Source organism: Parus major, chromosome 20 (genome assembly GCF_001522545.3).
Source record: "Parus major isolate Abel chromosome 20, Parus_major1.1, whole genome shotgun sequence".
NCBI lineage: Eukaryota > Metazoa > Chordata > Aves > Passeriformes > Paridae > Parus > Parus major.
The window spans coordinates 10,942,554-10,955,161 of record NC_031788.1 but is presented as its reverse complement, the minus strand read 5'-3'; the positions used below and the strand labels follow the sequence as shown (position 1 = coordinate 10,955,161).

Sequence of the window (12,608 nt, the reverse complement as noted above, 5' to 3'; positions counted from 1 at the left end):
TTTGCTTTAAGAGTCTTTTAATTTTTAATAGAGATTTAGTTTAATATTTTTATTTACATTTGAAATTAGGCCTTTGGTTGTCACAGCTTTTTCCAGAACTTCAGTAAGCAGAAGGGAATGATTTCTGTGCACAGAATGGTAAGAGATGGACATTGTATTTTTTTTTTTTTTAAATTTAACTGCCACTGACATTAATTAAAAGACTCCCAATGATAATAAGTTGTTGAAACAGTACTTCATTAAAGTTAGTCCCTAAAGTATCCCTTAGGGAATAAACAATGGGCTGTCCACTGAAGTTCTATTTATGACTGAAAGCCTCTGTTTTACATATGTTCATTGAATTAAACCGAATCAATTTTATATTATCCACATGATCAGTGCAGTTTTTTCAGAAGAAGCAATTTACCTGAGCTGCAGTGGATCCTTTAGTCACTGCCTAAACTATTCTGGAAAACAAATGTGGGTGGTTGTAGATGATGCATAAGAAGACTCAATAAGAGAAAAAACTGTTAATATCTATTTCCTGGGGGAAAAAAGGACTGTGATTTACTTTAAATTTATAAGATTTTATCAAAAATGTGTTTAGATTTTCTCTCTGGGTTTTGGCAGTTCTCTAGTAGGAGGTATACTCAGAGCTCCAAAGTGGAATTGTTTGCCAGACTCTTTCAGGAATTACATTATCAAATATCTACAGAAACAGACAGTGCTCAGTTTGCTTGAAAAATATTTTCTTTTAGAATGGAAAAATTTTAACTTTGGAACACGAATTTAATTTCCAGCATTTCAATGTACTACAGATGTAATACAATAGTGCTCATTAGTAAGGACAAGATATTACTCTGCAGTCAGTGAAATTTCAACAAAGAACTGTGAATATTGATTAAAGTGTACAAGAATTCCTGTACTGGGGGTTTTTGGCCACTTCTGTACAGACACCTTGCAAGCAAAGACCTTCTAAACCACTTTGTTTTTCACTTGGATCTCATTTTCTGCATCATTGGTACAGAATACTTGCACAGAACACTCATTGTGGTTTTAAGTCTGCTGTTGCCTTCGTGCAGGAAAGCCAGTATTTTTAAATATAGATGATAATAATATGTTCCCACTGACAAAATAATGTAGAAAACCATTCTGAAATATGGCTCTCTGGAAGCTGAGAGCAATGCAGCTGTTCACTGAGTCCTCTCCTGTTTCTTTTAAATCCAGAGCATCTGCCTTCCAAAACACTTCAACGTTAAGTCTCTCTAATGAAGGCATTTAGGATTGCAGGAAGGAAAGGCTGTTTTCCTGCATTCTGGGAACTATGGCAAAGACTGGGTGGGGAATAATATGTAATGTAAATATTCTAGAAAAAAATAGTAGGGGAAGAGGCCAGAACAGGCTTTCACTACTGTAATTTGGGCTGGAATCTTTTCAAGCGGTGCTGGAGCAGTTTGCTGACAGTGCTACAAGACAAAATTGTCTTGGGAGAAAGGAATCACAGGTTTGATGTGGTAGCTGACCGAAAGTTACACTGGGGTTAGAGGCATTTTAATGGCCAAAACATCTCCAGTGTGTTTGTTTCTGGTGTTACACCAAGTGTAGAGCTCTGCTCCAGCATTTCCAATGACATGCACTGGTTAAACAGCAATTTCCAGCTTTGCTGCGGGAGAGAAAAAGAGAAACTTTTGCAAGGGAGAGAAGTTGATTTGCAGATTTTCATCTGGTTGTGCATTTAGAGCTGAGCCCCAATCTGAGCATTCCGTGGGCTCGCACTGTTGCTCACAGTGCACCATTAATGATCCCGGCGCCTGTCAGTGCAGACATGATTTTTGTGGTTAAAATAGGAAATGCATTCGTCTGTTTTACATAATATACACAGACCTGGAGAGAGCCCAAAGGGTCCCCCTTGTGTTCCTGTGCTACTTGAAAGAGAAAGTGAAGGAGTTTCAAGGGAGAGCAGTAACAGAGGGTGAAAGGAAATAACCTTTTTCTTCCTCGGATTGAGCTGCTGCCTTCTGTGTGCTCCGAGCAACAGCAGCTCCTGGAGGTGAGTAGCAAGGGATAAAAGAAATGAATAGAAAGATGGATAAATACAATTTTCCTGATACAGATGCCTTGTTTTCTTAAACTGATCAGTTTACTGGGAGTTTTAGCTGAGGGGAGTGGATATTAAAGCTTTAAATATATTTCTGAGGTCCTATATTGAGGGAATGCTGTAAGCTTTTAACATGAAGGAATTAGGACTTCTCGGGTATTTTGCTTGTGATAAAATATACAAGAATGTGTTCTTTCTGTGATCATTGGGGATAGAGGAAAAAATTCCATTGGCTCTCTTTTACCTAAACAAGTAGGATTGTTCTTTCATACTTTGGGCTCTGAAAATCACCCATTTCATAACCAGGAATATATTCCTCCCAAACTGGGAACTGGGGATGGTGCTGGCAGATCAATTGCATAACTGTTACACGTGCTTATTTCAGGATCAATAAATGCACTTTTCCAATAGGGAGAGGGATTTATGTCTGCAGCTATGTTGCAGAGAAGCTGGATGGAATGGGGGCAGGAAACAAGGAATTTTTCTCACTGCAAGTGTCGTACTTCGGAGTTTAGGAGTGTGTTGGATAGCTCATTTCTTTCTTCTTGGCACTGATGAGAAAAAGAGTTTTGCTAAAAAAATCCAACAGTGCAAGAAAATTCCTGTCTGTGAAACCTTTAAATCTGGTCAGCTAATCTAACAGTTGTCCAGCAAGCCTCTGCTTGCATTTTGCTGCAGTTTTGAAGATACAGAAAGCTTTTATGGTACCTAGTACTTTAGATATCGATGTATATTCATTTTCAAACAACAGCTGAAAAAATCAGTAAAGAAATGTATTCTGTTATAGAATATGAACTTTTTCAGTAATTTATATGAACCAAAGTAGAGGAACATTCAGGAGATTTTTTTCCCCCCTATAAATTTGGATCTGCATTATGATTAAAATAAAGTGCCTGGTGAAATTAAATTCAAATACTTAAAAAGAAGCCATCAATTCCCTTCCTCTCTCACTCTTCCTACACATTATTCATCTGGTATGTGAAAAGCTGTTCTGTGGTCTCCACACAAAAGCAAAAGGAAAAGAAAGCCAAAGATGTTTTAGTTAAATAACGATTATTTTCGGGATCCTTCTAAAGCACAAAACAAAATGTTCTCCAGATACTGTGAAAATATATCCAGAATTTCAGATAATCACATGTTATATACCAGAAAGCTGCTATGTTAAAAGCACATTATTAAGATTTTAAAGGCAGGCACTAAAAACTTAGGAAGTGCCAGAATTATGGTTGTCTCTGAAATCTTCACTTGGTTTCTTGTACATATGCATTGTGATGCAGCCTTAAAGTGCAAATCACAAACATTTTTCTCCAGTAATCTGTAAGGGCAGCAGTTATGATTAATACATTCAGAAGCTTTAAGTAGTGGCTGTCACTTTAGTACCTGCTGCACAAAAGCTCTGAGCAGTGTGGGGCTGGAGTGTCCACCTCACATTTTTGAGGGGTGAGCAGAGCGCCAGAGAGATTTGAAAATGCCAATTTGGCTGCCTCACTTGAGATGTGTACCTGTGATTTTCCAGACCCATTAGATAAGGCAGCTGTTTACATGCTTAGAGTATAATGTCTTACTAAATTCTGTTGTGGATTCCCAACTACCTGTCAGCTGTACTGTGAAGATGAGCACCTTGTTTAAATGATTTGCAGTTTGGTAGGGATAGGAGAAATAACCCAGATCTCCAGGGCCTTATCCATCTTCCTTTTTCCACAGTTCCTTGACCCTCGACAACTTTTGCAGCCAAGCCACCATACAATTTCTCAGGGAATGACTGTAGAATATTGCATTATGTAGCTAACAGCAGGAGTGTGAGAGGTCTCTAGTAAAGACCTCAGAATATTGCATTGAAATAACCCATGTTAAAAGAAATCTTTAAAAAAGAAGTTAAATAATACACATTAAAAGGTTAAGGAGATTTTCAGTGTTTCTTTTTAAAGTGTGCCTAGAAAGAATATTTTAATCTCCATTGAAATGAACAATATGCTTTTTTTTTTTGCCATTGGATTTTTAGTATTAGTCAATAGATTGAATCTGCAATGTGCAATTTCTAGTGGTGATAGCCTTCATAGCATAATAATCCATAATGGTTGTGCTGTAAGCATTAAATGTTGGACATAAGAGCATGCTATGAATTCTGTATGATTATTGATATTATGAGTGGGTAAATTATACTTGATTAATTTATGGAGCTCAGATCTTGTCCACCACCAAGCCCTTGTTTCTGCTGGACATCTGGCAATCTATTTTGCAATTATAATAACAGAATGTGATTTATGTAGTTTTTAATGGGTAGAAAAGGAGTCGATTTATAGTAGACCTCCTGGGGTAGCATTATGGTATTTATTTCAGCATGGTCTTAGTAAAAAGTGCCCAGTACAACTTCAGATTTGTGTGACTGGAGCACTTTTCCTCACTCTCCTGGTGGTATTTGAGATGAACAAACCTCAAATGAGAACAAGTAAAGGATTTCTAGTTCTGCATTAGTATTTTCCTGCTCTGTGGTTTTGACCTGAACACTCAACAGACTTGTGTGGGAAAGCAAGAGTGGAGTACAAAGCTGTTTGGAGGATGAAATCTGCTTACCTGGGGAAATAGGAATGTTTTCCTTAATGAATGGCCATCAAATGAAATCTGATTAAGCACAGAAATGATGAAAATCCCAAAGGTCTGTGTGGTGAGTGGAATTAGATTCCTGTTTGATTTGTAGCAGTCACTTTACCAGTTTGATTTTTCTGTTTCTAATCTCAGAAAGGGGTGTCTAGGAGAGGTAAGTTTGCATGGTAGGATATTTTCCATCCTTTTTGGCACTTCACAATAAAGACTCTCACTAAAGCAGCTGTGGGGAACCTAACAGTGAAAATAAATAAATAAAAATAAATTAGACGAATGATTGATCTGATTTACACATTTCCTACTGTGACCAGAGAACTTCCTCTTTATTTCCAAGCACTGAAAAAACCCCATTCTATTTAAACATAATTTTTTTTAAAGTTATGGATTTTTTCATGGCACAAGAAATTTTGTTAATATTTCTAGTGTTTATGAAAGTATTAGTGTTTCCTTTGATTTATACAGTTTAACTTATTTTGTACTGGAGAGTCCTGTGGTAGATCCTCAGTTGATATGACCAGTAATAGATCAACTGATTTCATAAGAGCCGGAACAATTTATGGCACTGATAGTGAATCTGCTCTTGAAAAATTGTATTTGAAAGTGCTTAGTTGTCTGTGGTAGGAAGAAGTTTTGTGGTTAGAAAACTGGATTAAGGAAAGGATCTGTTCTTTATTCAGTTCTTCAAAACTTTGGAAAATGCATTAAAATGTGTGCTGCAGTCTGTCTTGTAAAGCTGGACTAACTTTCTTTAGAATATTTAAATTGCAGTATCTCCAAAAAACATTCTTATTTATCAAGTATTTTCTTGGTTGCTTTTCCATCTTATTTTTTAGAATTATTATATGGCTCCCAAAATACTCTAAACCTGCCCTGCAGCTTTTACAATAGTTTTTGAATTCTAAGAGGCAAGTTGCAAAAAACCCCCCAAGATTCATATCTGGGAGGACTGCAGAGCCCATTTCTGCCTGAGCCATTCACAAACAGGGGCTGGTTTGCTGTGAGTAGTGATCACAATAATCATGTTATGACGGAGATCTAAAACAAGAATGAAGATGTCAGAGCTACCTAGCAGCAAATGTAAATTTAATCTTAAGATAAAAGCATATCAAATATACCCAAGTGGCTTATTGCCAGAGATGCTAATTAGAAAAAGCTGGATTATGCAAAGCCATTTGTTCCAAATGGCTCTTCAGGGACCAGGTTAAGGAGGAATTTCCCCTGTGTGGTTTGGTCTTGTTTACAGAGGTTGTTAATATTTGCAAAATCATCTCAGTGAAAAAAAAATAAATATGTCAAGTGAATAAAAGAGACTTAAATGGGGCTTTGGAATTTTCAATTTTCAGTGAAAAAAAAAGATCATAAGGAAAAGCTGTAAATTGCAGAGTAGTGTCAATGGTAGAAGGTTTCCCCCTTACAGCCTGGATCCTTTTCTCTTCAATACAGGAGGGATAAATAATTTTGGACACAGTAAACAACTGCTTTATCAAACAGCAATTTTTGGACCCACAAGAAATGAATTCTGAATTTCATCTCAAGTGGTGCTCAGGGCTCAGTTCAAAAGGATTGAAAGAGTTAGAGCCAAAACAGAGTTTTATTTTGGGGGGATAGGAGGCCTAGTTCATCCAGGTGCTTAAACTCCAGGAAAGGGCCCATGTAAAAATGAGGTATCAGAAAAACATAAAAAGGAAACCCTAAAATAAACAGTCTAGAAAGCAAGATGCCTACATGATGACTTCAAGTTGATAAAAACATGCTATGTTTGAAATCCAGGTGAAAAAATATGCCCATAACTCAAGATAAAACTGTCATAAAAAAAACCAATGAATGACAGTGGGAAAATGAAGGAGATACTGCAGGGTTGGTGTTCAAAAATCAAGGTTTGCCAGGATGAATGGAGCAGGATCACCTGAGATACTCTGGGTATATTTCTCCTTTCCCCCTGCTGAGCACTGAAGTGGTGCTCCTGTCACAGGGAAGGATCCTCCTGCCAAAGGACCTGCCAGGAATGTCCTCTCTGTTAAACACACCCATCGTGCCAAGGCTCCAGCAGACATTGCAAGAGGTAATCATACCTTTCAAAGTAAATTAAATTCTTTGTATCCCTTTTGCTCAAAGAGGATAAATGAAACCCGGAGGGAAGGGAAAGGTTGCTCAAGGGCACCAGGCAAGAGAGTGCTAGGACAGGACAAAGAAAAAAATCAACAGATCTTCGAGGTTTGGGATATCTTGAGCCATACAGAAAACATCCTTTATGAAAAGTGACACAGGAAACATAAATAGTGTCCAATTTATCAGTATCTTCCTGAAACAAACCACACTGAAGCATAAGTACCATAAAACTTGGGGTTGAATCCTGAGCTGACAACACCGGCTGTGTGAGAAGCTCTCTAAAATAATCTCTAATTAATCATGAATTTGTTATCATGCAGCAAGTGGAAATGAATCAGTTTATAAATAGCGTACATAGATCTCCCTGGCTGGATGACAGGATTACTGCTGTGAAATTTCTGCAAATCTTTGAAATCCTGCAAAAGGGATGACAAAGAGAGGAGGAGCTTTAAGGAGAGATAGAAATACAAGACTGGTCCTATTAACAGAAATCTGGATTTAAACCTGCAAATACAGGTTTAAAAACTGCAAATGTGATGCCCCATTATTTAAATATGAGGTACCACAATCCCTCCACTAACTGCACTACCTTCAAAGATGTTTCAGTTTTAATAGATTATGTGACATTTGAAAATCCAAGTGTGGAGAGAGTTGCTAATATATTTAGACTGGGGAGCTTCACTTTGGTCATCTCTGCCTCTAGCTTCCTCTTAAAACATTTAATGGAGCTTCATTCTTCTTGGCTTCTCTGAAGTGGGGACTTTAATTTATTTATGCTGATGAGGAGCTTTTTAATATCCTCTTCCCCTCCTGTCACCATTACAGAGAAGAGAGCAACAATTTTTAAAGGAAACAGTTTTTTATCTAGAACATGTAAAATTAAAAAGATACTTGAAAATGCAGTGTAATTCAGGCTCACAGCACTCTGGAGACCTAGTTAAAGAATACCTGTTAATGGATTAATTTTTCATGCTCCACATATGCAGAGAAATGTATTTCGGGGAATATATAGGCCTAAAATATAAAATCAATTTAAGATGTAATGTGATGAAATGGTAGAAGCTGATGAAAGCACTGATTTGTTTGAATATCCCATGATTTGTTAATTGTAGAGCAAATTCTTGACTTCAACCCCTGTGCAGTGGTGGAAGAGGAGAATGCCACTCGTGGCTAATCTGACATTTATTGTAATATTTAATTCAGCCAGCCCTCTCTCAATCTTCTGCTTCTGGTTAATCTATTTTATATAATTTGGCTACCAAGTATTCCTTTAAAACCAAATCAAAGGTCAGGATTATTACATGTGAAGGATGGGTCTCCCCATCCTTCATTCCACTGAGGCTGCTTGTGCCAACTTTCTCCAGCTTTGTGCACCAAATTCCTTCAGATTCATTCCCTGGTCCTTCCTTGTTCTTTAATTCTTTCTATAAAAAGTTCATTTCCCTCCCCCAAAAATCTCAAGATTTTCTTAGAAGTCATGTAACTTAAATTAAACCATGGGCTATTGAGCCCTTATGACTCACTTTACCAAGCTCTGCTGAATAACCACGTGGGCCAGAAAATTTAATTAATTTCTTTTGTCTATCTGCAAAACCTATTAATGATCTTCAAGAAGAAATAAGCTCTGTCACTCACAGAAAACTGAGCTATCAAACCTTATATTATTTTTGCAGCACCGTGTTTTTTTTGTCAAAATTAGATCTCAGTCTCTTGCAAGATTAACCAGGCATGATCAGCAGGCATCACTACCTCAGCAGCACTTGGGAAGATGGACAAATACATCCAAGCATCAAACTTTCAGAATGTAAATTTCTGATTTTCACATTTGGGAGAGTAAGCCTTGAAAATTTGATTCACATTCACTCTACTGGTTCAAAAACCAGATGGTCAAGGAGCCAATCCAGCCCTTTCTCTTGCCCCTCTCCTACTGTAAATAAAAAAAAAAAAAAAAAGAAAAGAAAAAAGGTGTGGGGAATGAATGCAATTTTCAAGGGGATGTAATTCACACACCTGGCAAAGGTAATAAAGCCAAAGGACTGTTTCTCTCCCTGTGTCTGCAAGTCAAAAGTCTTCTCCCTTGTTTTCAGTGCCAGAGAAATAAAACTGGGCCTATTTTATGGCACAAGCACAGTGCCCTATGGAGACTTTCCCTGGCGTGTTACACCTGCACTGCCATTGGAAGTCAGCTAAAAATACTCCCCAAATTAGAGAAAAGCAGCAGGATCCTCCCACCTCTCCCTTTACTCCAGATAATGAGAACTTTCCCCAGTTTTTCTTATTTTTTCTTATCTGGAAGTTGAAAGATAGGTGATAATTCCTTTTCAATAAGGGATTTAACAATCATCTGGAAGGTGATAAATGCAATAACCCAGAGAAATTAGCACAGTGAAACCAAATTAAAATGGCACAGAACTGCAGTGATCTGCAAATCCAGAGGAGGCAATTTATGCCAAATGACACATCAGATTATTTTCTTCTGAGCATAAAATTGCATAGCAACTTCCTGATTACGGTTATCAATGTCAGTTACTGCTATTTGCACATGTATCAAGACACAAATACATGTGTCATTCCATAACTGCTGAAACACTGTCTGATGCTTATCCCACTGGGATATATTTTTTGGGAGTAGTTCATGATTCCTTATTCAGAATTCATAATAGAAAGCGACACACCCCTGAATAACATTTAGATTTTTATGAAGCATCTACAGATAAGGGGCTAATACAGAAATTACCCACGGTTCATCTGTATCCTGGTCTACAGAGATCTCACCTCTCTCTCAGTTGGGAATGGAGCTGGGTTCATAAGCAAACCATGAAACAGCTCTTCCCCCACTCTGAAAAACAGAGCCCAGTTTGAGAGGGGGGGAAATCCCAAGAAATTTGAACTGAACATTGCTGAAGATTCAAAATAGCATTTCAAAGATGCTTGTGAAATCCTTCAAATGAAATATTGAACAGGAGTCTGAAAATAAACTCTGGTTATTCAAAGTAAGCAGCATAGAAATAAAATCTGTATTGTAAGAAGAGAAAAGAACCGTTTACTTTTTATCTTACTGCTCATTAAAAATGTGATTAAATTGATAAGGTGAGATAAGGAGACCAGGTGTCATGTTTCACTGAGGAAAGCCAGTCAGCATTAGATATGACTTCAGACTAAATTCCCCTGTAGTTGTGCATCCTGGCAGGACCTGGTTTTATTAAATATATTAAAAAGAAACTATTACTTTGCTGTGTTTGTAGGAAGTAGCTGCTGGTGCCATCCCATCTGTGCCTCAACCCTCATTAGCCTCTGCTCTCGTTTTCTACAAAGATTAATCTATTTTGAGAAGACTCATGGCAAGAAATTCTGCTTGTGCAGCGAGGTTTCGTTGTGGAAATTGTGAGCCCTGAGAAGTTTGTCCTTCTGTTTGCATGGAATGCGAGGGCACGGTGTCAAGGAGGGGATGATGAACTGAGCCTGCAGGAAGGCGTGGATTGGCAATCCCTGGCTCTGCTTGTGGAGCTGAGTGGTTCCACATCAGAACAGCCCAAACCCACAGCCATTATGTGATTCATACCTCCAGCTGTGGCAGTACATCTCAAATTTGGTCTAAATATGCACATACTTCATGTACAGCTGCACACTACAATCATTGAAAATATTTTTCTATGGCAGTCAGTGCAGTCATTCTGCACAGCATTCAGGTTTGGTAAGAAAAACAGTTACATTATCCATTTGTGCACCCTCAGACCTCACAAACTCTGAATTCCACCACGTTCAGAGCAAGATAAGGTATCATATCACAGGACAGCTCTGGGGAACTTCCTCAGCCTGTGACCAGACAGAATTTGCTGGGCTCCAGGATTTAGCTAAAGCAGCTAAAAGGCAGATTCTGGAGCAACATTCAGAGGTGAAGTTTCTCTTTCCAGCACTGGATCAACCTGACTCAGGTCCCCTACACAATTTAGCTCTCCTCCTCTGTAAAACACTTGGGTATATAATTACAAAACAGGATTATGTAAGACTCAGCTGTTATGTTGAAGTAACAACTGGAAAACATGACACTAATACATGATACTAAGCTACTTCATGTGGGCTTTTTATTCTTAATGACTGTGGAGTGCCCAGGTTAGTTTGTAGAACAAGATGTCAAGGACCACTTTAATTAAGAATTTGTTGTCTTCAAGCCTCCAGTGGCTTTACAGTTGCCATGGTAAAATTTATTTACTGAGTGCCAAACAGCACCATGGAAGAAGAGAGTTGTTTTCCTTCTTAAGTGGTCAAAACATAAGTTAAACCTGCTTTTAGGCTGGCTCAGCGCATCCTGAAGCCACCCTGGAACAATTTCAACAAATCAGAAAAGTCTGCAGTTTGGAGCATGAACATTTGGTTTGTTTCAGCTGGCTTTGCTACTTTTGGCTTGGGAGATGTCAAAGCTTTTCACTTTTAATGTTGCCTAAATACAAAGCAGCACTGCCCTTCTTCCCTTGCCCTTCTGCCAGCTCTGGGGGCCAGGGGTGGGGAAACAGGGGGAAAAAAAAAAGAGGAAACAAAAGAATCAGAGGAAAGAAAAACCAGGAGAGGTGAGGAGACCCAAAGATCCCTTTAATGGGAGCTGCAGTTAATTCTTGCTTACAACCCTTTCACTGTGCATTGAGGCACTCGAGCATTATAAATACAAATGTGTAAGACAGCACTGTAATAGATGCCAAAATCTAACTTCTAACTCATACCTTATCTTGTTTCATTTGAAACATGGTACTTGGATGAATGAGATGCATTAGTGAGGAGGGGTTAGGAGCAGCCTGGCTGAGTGAGGCAGGCTGAGCCCTGGGTTCTGCTGCAGAGCTGGGTTGGCTTTACAAGATCTCTGGTGCTGACTGTGCCACCCTAAAATCAACCTCCCAAACCCTCTCTCACTCTGACCTTCACAAGAAGCAGCTGTTTTGTAATCAAATCCATATTATCAGCAGACTCTTTGATAGCTTTTTTTTTAGATTTTCAACATGTAGTTATGTAATACAACGTGTAATGCTGCGTGTATACCTATATATGGTATAGATAGATAGATACAGACTTGTGTATCTATAGATACAGACTTACTGCTACTGAACTTGTGGTGAATAAGCCAAAAGCCCAAAGCCAAGAAGAGCAAACATGAGGGAAGGGCATCTGTTTTGCTCTGAAAACAGCCGTTCTGCATCCCCCTTGCTGGCTGCAGCTGCACACACACAGGCTCATGCCCTGCGAAAAGCCTCTCGCTGTTCTTGTGGCAGGAGCTGCTGTTGAGGGTTGAGGTCACTGAACACCATGAAGTGCACAGGGCCTGGAGCCACTCTGGGATGTCTCATTTTTGCCACCCTGAGCTCAGGGCTGGGGCACAGCAGGGATGTTCCATTAGTTCCCCATCACCTTGTGGCACTGCCAGGCTCTGCCATCTTACAAGAGGCTGATGTTGACACCAGATCTGTGCAGAGGGCTTTTAACAGCAGGCTAGGTTCCCTGCAGAGCAGGCATGGGCAGATCACCATATTTCTGTCAAATCAGCCAGAGCTGTGATACACTTCATGCCAGCTCTGTGCTTTTATGCCAGATTGATGCCAACTGGGGGATGACAGACAATTCTTGATATGGCACAAAGTGTAAGTGGTGCAGAGAATGATACCTGATCCAGCAAAAAGCTTCCAGGAACAGTGTGGACTAATCAATGTATTTTAAACAATCTGAGAGGGCAGAATGAGTTTCTACTGGATCTGCACTTTGTACCATTGGGATTGTGGTCATTTTGGTCTGTTACTGAATGTCATGAAACTCAGTTTATTGGATACCAGCC

The 12,608-nt window shown here is 38.9% G+C and overlaps 1 protein-coding gene across 3 annotated transcripts in view; it reads left to right on the top strand.

Moving 5' to 3' along the window:
* Nucleotides 1-12,608, top strand: part of PHACTR3 (phosphatase and actin regulator 3) — a 99,959-nt gene that overhangs the window by 25,437 nt on the left and 61,914 nt on the right. The window contains exon 1 of one of the 3 annotated variants that reach the window (XM_015647480.3): nt 1,777-2,029. The exons of the other annotated variants lie outside the window; for them this stretch is intronic. The gene's annotated coding sequence lies outside the window, so the exon portion shown is untranslated. Of the gene's footprint in view, nt 1-1,776; nt 2,030-12,608 lie in introns of those variants that run through there. 3 annotated transcript variants of the gene reach the window in all.